We start from the raw sequence: 14,054 nt of genomic DNA on the forward strand, positions 1-14,054 counted from the left end.
CTTATCCCCTGCTCTAATTTGCGAGGAATTAAAAAAAAAAAAAAACCTAGAAAACTAAATTGGACTCTCTCAGAGCTGAAATTACTTTAGCAAAGATAATGGCTTCTTTTAGTTTGCAGGGTCTCGTTTTCTCTTCTAAAGGTTAAAAATAGAAAACAGATTAAAATCCTGAGTATGAATCCTAAAAAGGATTTCTACTCCGTCCCTGCGGGATGATAAATTTAAAGGGCCATGGGATCTAGAAACCGCCTGAGAGACACTCTTCTGCTTAATGCATTCTTTTTTTCGTTGAACCAAGAGCCGAAGATGTGGCCAGGTGCTCTGTTACAGAGCTGGTCATTGTTGTGAGGCAGGTTTCTTCCGTTTTGCAGAGCAGACCTGCTCTTCATCACTTCTATTCTGGTTTCAGGTTAGGTAGGGGGTGGGGATAGTGAAGAAAGAGAAGAGAGAAGCCTATTTTAGCTTTTGCTTCAAAATTAACTTTGTTTCCAATGAAGATGTCTATTCTATTAGCTTCATTCCCTTGGGGCATGCCCAGAACAGCAGCATCTCCTTTCCACTCCCTCAAATGTCCCTTTGCCCTAGAATGGTAACCCACTTTGTGCTGTCACCCACTCTGCAGGACCCCACCCTGCTAGAAGCACCCCCAGGATCACCAGTCAGGAGCCCCTGGCTGGCGGCTCTAAGTGGGCCTTTATGCTCACATTGGGTGAGCTAAATAATCTGGGCTGGAAATAACAAAACTCATCTAAAAATCTCTCCTAAGCCTTCTTAGCACTGGACCTGGGGATATTAACTGCAGAGTAGGGGTGGGGGAGAGGACAGCAGAGGTTCCGGGTCATTCAGCCTCAGCAGTTACGTAAATCAGAAAGTGAACCCCAGCACACTCCAACGCTGGGGGGAGGCGGGAGAGGGAAAGGATGGGGGGTGGCAGCCCCGGTTCCTTGACATCCTCATGAGAAATATCACCTTATGCCAGAGATGACAAGGTGCATGTCAGCGTGCTTAAAGTCTCCTTTTTCATCCTTTCTGAAATTGCTGATAAAATCATAAGTTGTCATTGTCTGTTATTTCAGGAAGGTGTTATTTTAAAAATAAGTTGCCATTGACTTTACTTTCTAAAACTCCTCTGAGATATTATTATTGTTATTATTTTATTTAAGCCCAGAAATGATTTTTTTTAAAAAAATGTATGCCCTTGGGACCAAAGATTTTTAGAGCCAGAAATAGTCTATTTGCAGCCTGTTGTTTTCCCTCTCTGGCACCCCTTCCCCTCTTTTGTAGGAATTGATCCCTAACTTTCCATTGGAAAATCATACCTCATACCTGATACCCTCACTCTCCATCCCTAAGGCGGTTTTCAGGCCTTCCTTGCTAATAAATCTCGGTTCTGTTTGGGAAACAATGGGCAAAATACTAGCTTTCACAGCTTCCCTTCCAGCTGGAAGTGACCAAGAGACCCAATTCTGGGCAATGAGATCTAAATGGAAGCTTGAGGGGGGCTTCTGGCAAGGCTCTGGCATTTCTTGATAAAAGGGAGCAATACACCGGGGCAGCCCTTCCACCTGCTTCTTCGCGTGAATGCAGACATGAGCTGCAGAGTTCCATCTATTAGAAAAGGCCCATAGAGTCACAGTTCTTTGACCCTTGATTTATCTAGTGCTGGTGACTGCTTACCTTTAAGTATATTATTATATGAGAAAAAGAAATTCATTCTTGTTTAAACTACTGTTAGCCAAGCATTCTGTTCCTTATAGCTGCGGGCATTTCTAACTGATACACTTGAACTAATACTAACAGGAAACCAGCTGCTAAAGAACTGCATTCCCAGAAGAGCAATTCACCCCAAAGTCCATCTCTCTGATGTCACTGGAGAGCATCAAGGAGAAGAAGGGCAGCTGGAATGGCTGGTCAGGGATCTCATCCCATTGCCAACAGGATGTGGTATATGCCATGAATTAATAACCACTGTTTGTTGTTTCCCTTTTTCAAATGACTGCTTTAATGGCAGTTATCCTGTTTTTTTCCCACTAGTGTCTGTTGGATATGTTGGTGGATGGTTAAGTATATTATTTACTCAAAGGCTGCAGACCATGAAGAGCCACACTCAGTCTGATGGAGAAGAATGCACATCGTCAAGAAAGCTTGGAACTGCATGGTTACAGTAACTGGACCAGACTTTGGTTGTCTCTCTTTGGAGAATGAGATGACTGAGTTTGGTGTTGCACCTGGAGCTGCTGCAATTTGTTTGGCAGGGCACTTTGAAGCTAGGTTTCCAGGAGGATTGGTATACAGAAGATTAGCAGCCAGGGGGTGGACTGTAGTGGATGGCTAGTGTTTTTGCATTCTGAGAATCCATTCCCCCTTCCTCTGATAGCAGTACCCAGACTTTTCTTTAGAGAACCATCCCTGCACTCTCAGCCAATGCATTTTGGTGGGGCTGACCATATCCCCAGCTCCAGGGGTGGCCATGTGATGAAGTCTAGACAAATCAGAATGTTTATTCTTCTGGCCTTGTGATTGGTTCAGGGATGAGCTCGTGCCTCAGTGCAGCCTAAGGAGAATCAACATGGAGAGTTTTGCTGATACTATTAGGAAAGAAACTAGTTATTGTTATTGCCAAGCTGGGCGAGCAAGAATCTGGAGCTACTGGTGGGCATCTTTAACATTGATTGGTAAAAGCGTGCCTGAGAATAAAGCCAACATGGAAGAAAAAAAGAGCAAGACATAGAGACTTACCATTGATGATAATCTGAACTCCTGGATCCAGCTGACCTTGACTATAATATTGGACTTTTCAGTTATATAATGCAATAAATTCCTTTTTTCTTGTTTTTTAGGATAATTTTAGTAGGATTTTTGTCATTGCAATAGAAAGAACCCTAATTAGAGAATTGTCTACTTTTGTGGTCTTATTTTGTAGACAGAGAGTATAAAACTCAAGGAGGGTAAATAACTTTCCCAAGGTCACATAGCTATTTAGTAGCAGAGCCAGGAATATAATTCATGTCTCCTGACTCGTGAGCCATAAGCTCTTTTCCTGCCACCGATTAGCAAATGGACCAGAACCATGGGAGTTTGCAGGAGGTAACAATGATTTCCAACTGAGATGAGCAGGAAATACCTCCCAGAGGAAACACTATGGAAAGTAGGAAGGACCTTGAGGTTTTAGATCAGTGGAAAGAAGGTGAAGGGCCCTCTAAGAAAAAAGCACGATGGAGGAAATATATGGAGATGGGAAAGCCAAGAGTATTTAGAGAGGAGCAAAGGCCAGTTTTCCTGGATCAGGGTTTGCATAGGGGAGTAGTTGACTCATTTCAAATGAAGGAGAGCGAGAGAGAACAAAAGGAGGAGAGAGAAAGCAGGAGGAGGGACAAAAGGAGAAAGCAAAGGGAGAAAGACAAAGAGAATAAAGGAAAAAAATAGAGAGAGGGAGAGAAACAAGAGAACTAAATTATATTTAAGCACCTATTACATGTTCCAGAAACAAAATTAAGTACTTTATGTTCAGTTTTTAATGCTCACAAAACTGAGTATAGTGTTTCTATTCCCATTTTACTAACGGTGATATGTTACGTGACTTTCCCAAGAATCATGCCGTAGAAGCCTGGGCGAGCAGGTCAGAAGTCCAGCCCAGATCCACCTGTTTACAAAGCCTCCCTCCCTTCCCATCACTGAGGTCTTTAGTCATAGAGCTCACGTCGAAGAGAGAGAAGTGACATCGCAGTCAATCCTACAAAGACGGAGCACTTTCCACAGAGTTAGCCCAGGTTAACGATTAAATCAACTTTGATTCACCAAATTTGCCCTTTTTAGAAGCCAGGGAAGCCATTGCATTTAGTTTCAGGAGCATGTATAATTTATTACTTTAACACAGCAGAAACTCTCTCTTTGGAGAGAAACTTATGGAAACTCATGCTCTGACCTTGCAAGCAGAGGACATGTAGCCTGATAAGCACCTAAAGGACTTTCCTGTAACAGGACTGCAGTTTTGTCTCAGAATACTGAAAATTGTGTTTCCACTCATAGCTCTCCTGGGACAGCCCCTGTAAACTGGGCCATTGCATTTTCTTGGGGTCACAAAGGGTCCGTGCTCTACTCTCCTCACCTGTGGAGGAGTGCTATAGACTGAATGTGTGTGTCTCTTCAAAATTCGTTTACTGAAACCTAATCCCCAAGGTGATGGTATTTGGAGGTGGGGCCTTTGGGAGGAGCCTACGTTATGAGGGTGGACCCTTCATGAATGACATTAGCGCCCTCATAAAAGAAGCCCCAGAGAATGCCCTTGCCCCATCCGCCATTGGAGGATGCAGCAAGGAGATGGCCATCTGTGAACTAGGAAGCAGGCTCTCACCAGACACCAAATCTGCCAGCACCTTGATTTTGGACTTCGCAGGTTCCAGATCAGTGAGAAATAAATTTCTGTTGTTTATAAGCCAACCAGTCTATGGTATTCTGTCATAGAAGCTCAAAAGGACTAAGACAAGGCTTAAAGGTGGCCACAAATTCTTTGACATTCCTTCCATTGAGAGGTGGGTCTATGTCCTTTCCCCTTGGCCAATAGAATAAGCAGAATAAGTGATGCTACGCTGGTTTCCAGGCCTGCAGGGATGGCATCTCCAGCTTTCTGTCCCCGGGAATATGTACTTTTGGAGCCCTGAGCTATGATGTAAGATGTCTGCCTGTTCTGCTGGACCATGAGAGAGGCCCAGAGACTGTGTGGAAAGAGAGAGGGATCCACTTGTGCCTGTCAAGGCCCCAGACCTGTGAGTGAAGACTTTCTGGACCCTCCAAACCAAACCGTGCACAGCTCAATACCACATGGAGCAGAACTGCTCAGCTAAGGCCCACTCAAATCCCCCCATAAATCATGAACATAATAAAATGATTGTTATTCAAGCCACTGCATTCGGGGGTTTGTTACTTAGCAGTTGATAGCCAGGACAAACCTTCACCAGACAACGAGGCTTTTATGGAGAGAGGAATGGAGAGGGGACCTTGAGGAGTGTCTTCATTTGAGAGGAAGTCGTCAACATAATTCCCCTCCTCCTTGAAATAGTCACAGAACCAAAAGCCTGCAAGAAAGGAGTAATTAGAGACCTCTCCACCTCCCACCCTCACACCCGGCAATGCAGAGTAATTCGGAGGGGAGGAGGCCTAACTGCTGGTGTCCTGGAAACAAGCGTGTCAGCACGTGGGTTGCATGCACTTCTGTCATTTTGAAAAGGCCTTCTCCCCTAGTGCCAAAAGAGTGGCTGGATGGAACACTGACCTGAGGCTTCTGCCACCCTGTGAGCTGAGCAGGAGCAAGACCTTTATAGTCCCATCTGAAGGACAGGATGCATATCCCCCGGCCCCTGCGACCTGCAGCCAGGATGCTTAGGGATGGCCGAGCGAGGGCTCGAAGTGGGGTGAGACTAAGCTTGGCATTCACAAGAAGAGAAATCCTCTGCCCCAAGAGGATGTGGATTTTGACATACAAAGTGCTTCGAAACCCTGGGCAAAGATGAGAAGGGAATATTCTTCCTACAAGTTTGTCAAAATGCATAATTATTCCTTCCTTCCTTCCACAGATAGGTACTGAGCCACTACAGGGATTTATTAGCTCCCGGGCAATTATAGTTTTGTTTTGTTTTTTCTAAAAATGTCTTATACAGCCACAGATACAAGTTGAAATAAATTTGGATGAAATGATCGGATCCCTGGGGTTTGCTTCAAAATAATCCTGGGATAGGGGAATATACATTCCATGAGATTTGCCATGAATTGACTAGTTATTAGAGCCAGGAGATATGTCTGTGGGCCTTCAGTAAACTCTCTCTACTTTTGTATAGGTTTGCAATTTTCCATGTTAAGATTAACATCAAAGCTTCTGAGCAAGGTGTGCATAATTCACATGTGCTAACTGGAAGGGCCAGGGGACTTTAAGTGATGGCCAAAGTGGCTTCCAGCCCCTCATGCATCTAAAGGTCTCCCTGTGTCCACTCTTGACCCCTCCAGCCCATTCTCCACGGGAAGCCCAAGGGGAACCTTCAATGGCGCATCTGATTGTATCCCCGATCTCTGCTTAGGAAAGACTGAGGCCAAAGTCCTTTCCAAGGCCACGGAAGTCCTGGCCCTCCATCCTCTGCTCTCTCACCATCCTCTCCCAGCCCTCTGTACTCCAGCCACACTAGCCTTTTCTAAATTCCTCAGTCATCATCCTCCCTCCCGCTTCAAGACACTTATTCATGGTGCTCCCTCTTCGGGAATACTCTCCCCGCTCCTTCACCTGCTTCACTCGGTTAACTCCCTCTTCTTCCATTTACGGTTCAGAGGTCACTTCCTTGGTGTGGTAGGCAGAATAATGGCCCTCTTCCCAAAGATGTCCATGTACTGATCTTCTGAACCTGTCACCTTGCATAACAAAAGAGACTTTGCAGGTGTGATGGAGTGAGAATCTTGAGGTGTGGAGATTATCCTGGATTATCTGGGTGGGCTCAATGTAATCACAAAGGTCCTTATAAAATGGAGCTGGGAGAGTCAGTGTCGGAGAAGGTGTGACAATGGAAGCAGAGTCAGAACAATGCAACGCTGGCTTTGAAGTTGGAAGGGGGCCGTGAGCCGAGGAATACAGGCAGCATCTAGAAGCTGGAAAAGGCACGGAATGGGTTCTCCCCTAGGGCCTCCAGAAGGAACTCAGTGGTGCTGATATCTTGATATTACCCTGCTGAGACCCACTTTGGACCTCTAAGAGAATGTGTTTGTGCTGTTTTAAGCCACTAAGTTTGTGGTAATTTGTTATAGCAGCCATGGGAAACTAACACAATTGAGGGTGTCTTCTCTGGCGCCTGACTCCTGCCCCCTACCCCTAGATCAGGCGTCCCTCTTACACACAGTCATGGAGTTCGCTGCAGTTTGTCATTATTTCCTTGACTGATGGTTTGTGTGGTCTCTTTTAACCCCACCAGACTGTGAGCTTCAGGAGGTGGAGACCCCGGTGGGGTGCTGACCATTGAGTGGCCAGACCATAGCCTTTGCTCCATCAAGGGAGGTGGAGGGCTGGCTGTGGCCACTGATGAGCCAGCTGAGCCCAAGACCCCAACTCTGGCCACTGCGCTTTCCCCCTGTTTCTCCAAATGCACCCAATCCCTCCTGGACTGAAGTCATGTCTGTCTCTTCTCTCCCACAAGCCCTAGGCTTTCCAACGACCACGTCCTGCTCCTGCATCTGAGGCCACACTCCTAGGAGGCTTTGGGGCCACACCAGTCTGGTTTGAGTCATGGCTTTGTCACTTACTAGCTGTGTGACCTTGGACAAGGTACTTTACCTTTCTGAGCCTCAGCTCTTTTCTCTACATAATGGGGACACAATACCTCTTGTGTGGATTCAAGAAGAAATCAGAAGTAAAGCATCTAGCACAGAACCTGAGCGGAACAGGTAAACCAGGGTGCCAGTTCTTTTCCCTTTTTCTGACGCTGGGCTCTGCCCACCCACAGGGACTATCTTCTGTTGCCCAATGTGGTCATTTCTGACAACTCGCATCTTCCCCACCTGCCCCCAGCCACCCGTCCAATCCAATCGCAGGCGTCCCTTGGACCTCCAGGACCCAGGCACTGCAGGAGGCCTTGAACCACACAGTTTCTATGATGTAGGGAATGGTATTAAATTCTAAGGCCTCAACTTAGCTGAGCCCCTGAGCGAGAGGCCCTCTAAGTCTCAGGCTCACTTCCCGGGTGCAGCCACTCACTGGTTCCCTTTTGTTCAAAGTGTCCCTTGAGACAGTGGGGAGAAGAAGAGGGACAACCCTCCTGAAGTGACTGATATTTTGACAACAGACTCAGAGTCAGACCAAACATCCACTTTAGCTCCCGTCTGTCCTTGAATACACTCCGCCACATCAGCTGCCTCTGACTGCTGGGGTCAGGAGCAATGAAGATCCAAGTTCCTGGAGACACTCCCACCTCCTGAAAGAGAGGCGGCATCTGGTGAGGCAACGGTGTGGACCTAGGAGTCCAGTAGGACATAGAATCACAGAGCCGAGGTGGAATACAGTCTGTCATCACATTTTCAGATGTGGGGAGTAAGTCCTCACAAGGAAAAATAGGGATCCAGCCAGTCAGGAGAAGATGCTAGGTCTCCTATTTCCCAGGGTAGCGCTATTTCCCATTGGAACTCTTTAGGCTTCCTTGCAAGTGTAGGCAGTTGTTGGTTACAAAAGTGAATTCCTAGGTGAAATTGGCTTTAGGCATGGCTGGATCCAGGAATTCAAGTCATGTTCCAAATCTCTATCACTGTGACTTTCTCTGTGTATTGACGCTGCTGTCTCTCTTTCTCTTTGTACGTTGGCCTCATCCTCTCCTGCCTTTGATGGAATCTCTTTCCAGAGCTCTTTGTTTGGGGGATGGGCCAGAGATAGCTTTCCTTGGAGGCCTCTTCACCTGGGGAGGTGGCCATTCTCCCAAAAGACCTGGGGAGGTTGTGTTTCCTAGGAGGATCCTGGGATGGAGAAGAGTGATCGTAGAAGCAGGAGAGAGCACACCCCACAAAAATCAAATCACTGTTTTCCACGTTTTTAGTATAGGGTTGCTAGTATTATTATTTTAAACGCAGCTGGGTATTTCACAGTTTTTAAAATTAATTATTTAAAAGTCTTGCATGTACTGATTTTTTTTAAAAAAATCAAATAGTATAAGATGATATAAGAGAAAAATGAAAATATTCTTCTCTCACTCTCCTTAATTCCCAAGCCTCGCTTCCCAGAGATAAGACTAAGTCTCCCACCTACTCCTTCAGATAATTTTCTATACCCAAATGTATGTCTATTTTTAAAACATACAAATGGGATCACACTAAGTATGGTAGCTCAAGTTTAACTGTGTTTAAGCCGCTGTTTGCTAAACTTGTTTGCATGGAAAATTTTTATTGACATCCTTATTAATATTCTAAAAGGCATATTGGAAAACATCAGACTTACTGATTAAACAAACAATACCTACTGTGTGCCTGGTGAGACAAAACAAATAGGATGCCTGTTACTATTCAAATACTCACTATGTACTAAAGGATTCAGAAGTAAATAAATGGAGACTATACATGTAATATGTTGTCATATAAACACGCACTATGGACCAGATTCTAGAGAGTGCTAACTCTGCCTGGAGAGAAAGCATTAGGCTTTAAGGAAGAGAGGCCATTTGGCATTGGGTCCTGAAGGATGAGTAGGAGTTCAACCATCTAGCCATCAGGGTAGACATTCCAGGAAGAAAGGGCAGCATGGTATGTTAGGAAATGACAAAAGCACAGTGTGGCTGCAGACAAGAGTCTGGGGATATGAGGCAGGATATGAGCTTAGGAAGAGAGCCTGAGGCCAAGGGCTGAGGGACCTACAGGAATTTGGGCTTTAGCAAACTTTGGGTGACTTAAAGCCAATAAATGGTTTTTTCCAAGTAGAGGAGACATAACTGGACTTGTGTTTCAGAAAGATTAATCAGGTGCCAGGATGGAAGCTGGATTGGCGGTGGGGTGAGCCCAGAGGCAAGGAGAACAGTTCGGGGTCCATTGTAATGGTCTAGGCCTGAAATGGTAACACTGTCTAACCAAGGCATCAGTAATGGAGGAGAAGAGTCTGGGACAGATGGCGGGCCTGTTAAGACATACAGTCAGTGGGACTTGGTGGCTGATGTGAAGTGAGGTTTCTGAATGAGCAACAGGTGAATGGTGGTTCCGCTGGCGGAGGCTCAGGAACTCTGGCTCTCCAGTGACCTTCTGCTTCTCTCTACCCTGGGGGAGCCTCAGGGATGACAGGTCCCATGAAGGCAAGGACCATTCCTTTCTCATCTTTGTGGAACCTCCACATTAGCCAGGGCAGAATCACGTACAGAGTTGCTGTGTGACGTTTGCTTATTAAATGAGAGGCCACAGCATCCTCATTTGCCAAACGGGCAGAACGAATGGACACAAAATCCAGACTCCTGCTTGTGCCATCAAGGTCAAGCATGATCTGGCCCCTGCCAGCCTCGCTGACTTCATCTCCTTCTGCCGTCCCCCTTGGTGAACACATTCCAGCCACATCGGTCTCTTTCTCTTCTTCACCCACCAAATTCATTCCCTCTGCAGGGCCTTTGAAATTACTGTTCCCTCTGCCTGGTACCTCCTTCCTTTAACATTTCCAAATAGTTTGCTCCTTCGCTTAACTAAGTTCCAAAGAGAAGCCTTTCCTGACTGTTCTAAAATAGCTCCTCAAACCCACCATAACTCTATCCTCTTATCATGTTCCATTTTCTCCATAGCACAAATCACCTCTGAGATTATATCTTATATTAATATCATAGTAACATATAACACCATAATTAGTATATTATAATATATTATACATAACATTAATATACAATATATTACACATATTGAATACTACATAATATGTTAGTATAATTAATAAATTATGTATTATATATTAATAATATAAAAATTATATCTTAATGTACAATCTTATTTCACTTAGCTATGAGGATACGTTCTGAGAAATGTGTTGTTAGCCGATTTTGTCATTGTGTGAACATCATAAAGGGCACTTACACAAACCTAGATGGTATAGCCCACTACACACCTAGGCTGTATGGTATTAATCTTATGGGACCACCGTCTCATACGCTGCCCGTTGTTGACCGAAAGGTTGTTATGTGGTGCATGACTGTAACATTAACACCTGATGTTATGTTTCTCTTGCTAGTTTATGAGACCCATGAAAGCAAGGCCCTCATAGCTCTTGTTCCCTGCTGTATTTCTAGGGCTAGCATAGAACCTGGTACACAGGACCTCAGTAAAAATGTTGACTGAGAAGTGAGAAGAAAGATTGACCTCTTAGAGGTGGTGGATTCTAAGATTCCTTCCAAGAGTCTTCTTTTCTTTTTTTCTCATGTTCCCCACAGTGTCTTGCTAGGAGGTCTTCACATATTTGTAAAGTTGACTGAAGGCTAAATTCTGGGTACTAAAAATTTTAAATGAAATTTATGTTTGCTTTAGCCTCCCCCATGGCGGTTGCTGTTTCTTTTTATTCCCAAATAACACCTTTCCTATTGACTCTGCATGGAGTGCCTTAAGAATTCATCAAAGAGAGCCTGGTTGAGCTGCCTTGCATTCCTTGCTTGTGTAACCCTTGGGAGCCCATGGGTGGGCTGAGCAAGAGAGGGAGGCGCTGGTGGTTGTCTGCCTGGGCTTATCACTGGTCACTGGCTGTATCTGTCCAGGTCTCAAACAGCTGGAGCCTGGTGTTTGTCTTAAAATTCATGCCTGTGTCAACACTCCTGCCAACCTTTTCAGAGTCTCATTACCATTTTCATTATCTTCCCTGTTTTACATAAACACTTGACCTTTTCTGACCTATCTCAATTTGTGAATCCACCCTGAGTGTTTTAGACTGGCTTATCACTCTAGCTGATTCCCAATTTTGTCACTCTTTAGCAAGGGTTTGGCAACAATTCCTTATACAATTTGTCTAGTAAACAGATCTTTTTTGGAATAAAAGCACTAAGAGATCATAATGTGGACTTTGGAGTGAGCCGGACTTGAGTGGGAATTCTGACTCCACTACTTTCTAACTGTGTGACTTTGACCAAATACATTAACCCTTCCCATTTCAGTTCTTGTCAAAATGTAATTTTTGAAAACCTGATTCTCATACAAGTATGTAGTGAACGTATGTAAAAGATTTACTTAACTCATTGTGATAGTTAATTTTATGTGTCAACTTAACTGGATCGTGGAATACCCAGATATCTGAATGAACGTTTCTGATGTGTCTGTGAGGAGGTTCCCAGAAGAGATTAGCATATGAATTGGTAGCTGAGAAAAGCAACTTGTCCTCCCCAGTGGGAGTGGGCATCAACCAATCCACTAAGGGCCTGAATAGAACACAAAGGTGGAGGAAGAGAGGATTCACTCAGTCTCTCTCTCTCTCTTTCTCTCTCTCTGCTTGACTGATTGAGTTGGGACATTGGTCTTTTCCTGCATTTGGAGCTCCTGGTTCTCAGGTGTTCAGACTCAGACTGGAATCTATACCACTGGCTCTCCAGCTCTCAGGTCTTCAAACTGCACCACTGGCTTTCTTGGGTCTCCAGCTTGCAGACAACAGACTGTAGGACTTGTCAGCCTCCACAGTCACGTGAGCCAGTTCCTTATAATAAATCCCATTCTCTCTCTATATATGTATTCTGTTTCTCTGGAGAACTCTGACTAACACACTCATTAAGGACGGAACCTGCAGGATGGTAAAGCTGATTCGAAGAGGATTCAAAAACAGATATTTACTCAAGATATTTAGGAACAGATATTTAGTCTGTCAGGAAAAGTATGTTGAAATAAAACTGCTAAGTTAGATATAAAACTGTTGAATATTCTACAGGGCAACAAATCTGTAATCTTTGGGGCCATCTTTTCTGCTGAACAGAAATAACTTGCACCGCTACTGTCAAAATTATTTGCAGCTTATCAATCTTTCTCAGGCTAAGATTGAATTTTGCACAGTCTGGGCTCCAATGAATAGTAAATGAAACAAAGATACATTTTCCTAGAGAATTAGATAATCCTTGGGAGTCTCTCTTAGACAATGCCCCAGGATGACATTAAGGGACATGCAGGGGCTGGCCCAGTGGTGTAGTGGTTAAGTTCACATGCTTTTCTTCAGTGGCCCTTGGTTTGTGGGTTCTGATCCCAGGTGCAGACCTACACACTGCTCATCAGGTCATGCTGTGGTGGCATCCGAGATTGGCACAGATGTTAACTCAGGGCCAATCTTCCTCATCAAAAAAAGGAAAAAGGACATGCAGCATTCTTTGCCTTTTTCCAGATTTTGAATAATTTTTCTTAACAGTTTTCTCATGTAAAATAGGGTACTGTGAGATACATTGCATAATACAGAGGAGAAAGTATATTGAGCCACATATGAGACCATTCTTACTTGGTCAATTAGATTGATAGTTTACCAAGCTATTGCCAGTCATTAACTTCTTATTATGCATCAATAGCATCATGGGGCAGAGAGGTGTCCCTCTTCCAAACATCAAGATTCTGAAGACCCCAATCTCTCCCATTTGTTGCTCGAGCCTGGGGGTTGGTAGCTCCTTCCTGCCATTACTATCTCTGAGTTACTTCAGTGTTCTCTGTTAGGTCTATCCTTCCTTCAACATCTGTTTAACAAATTCACTATATTTTCTTTTAAAATAACAAGCATGGCTTTCTGTTTTCCTGACTCAACCTTGACTGCTACAGGTGGAGAAGGAGCATATATTTCCTCAACTTCCTGGTGACAAGGAAGTGTTCTACTGGCAGCAGGATATGACTCCTAAAATCACATTAATTGTTATATTCAGAACTGTCACTCTTACTGCTTCTGGAAAGCATTTGTTGAATTTTCCCCACTAACAACACACTCAAGGCACTTTGCATGCATTATCTGATTTAATCCCCAAGGCAATCCTACAAGCAATTTATCACTGTTATCCTCACTTTAAAGATGGAGAAACTGAAGCCCAGAGAGGCTGAGTAGCTCCCCCAAGTTCACACTAGCAAATGGTGGGTTTGGGATTCCAATGTAGACCGCTTAAACCCACTCTCCTCCATAAATTGTGGCCTGTGAGTCATGAGTCCTATTTGTGTTATGACAGTGCAAAAGGGCAATTTTTTTTTATCAAGATGAAAAATAAAAGAAAACCTACGATTGGTGGAAGCATTGGACAAAATCATGGAGGACCCTGAGATAGAGCATAAAATGTCCCTGCCTGCAGTGATCATTCAGGACCATGGACAGTAGCCTCAGAGCTCATCTCTGGTTGGCTACCGCTGACCCCAGTGGCAACGCGAGATACATTTCTTACTGTGCAAGCTGCCCTGTATCGTCCTGTAAGATTGTGCCCTGCATGGGGGTGCTTGGCTAAAGGAGTGAGGGTGGGTTCTGATTGCCAAGCTGTGCAACTCGGTGCAGGGCTATCACTTCCCTGGGGAAGGGGCACCTTTTAAAAGTTTTCTCATAGGAGCCCTCAGGGCTATAAGTGGACCTCTTGTTGTGGGCCATTTGT

At 44.6% G+C, this 14,054-nt stretch overlaps 1 long non-coding RNA gene across 1 annotated transcript; it reads left to right on the forward strand.

Moving 5' to 3' along the window:
* The first annotated feature begins 626 nt into the window (after nt 1–626).
* Nucleotides 627–2,839, forward strand: LOC138920574 (uncharacterized). The gene is made up of 3 exons (XR_011431988.1): nt 627–709; nt 1,801–1,944; nt 2,035–2,839. It is a non-coding gene; the product is annotated as an uncharacterized lncRNA (long non-coding RNA).
* Nucleotides 2,840–14,054: the final 11,215 nt, after the last annotated feature.

Source organism: Equus caballus, chromosome 24, assembly GCF_041296265.1.
Source record: "Equus caballus isolate H_3958 breed thoroughbred chromosome 24, TB-T2T, whole genome shotgun sequence".
In the NCBI taxonomy this organism is placed as follows: Eukaryota; Metazoa; Chordata; class Mammalia; order Perissodactyla; family Equidae; genus Equus; species Equus caballus.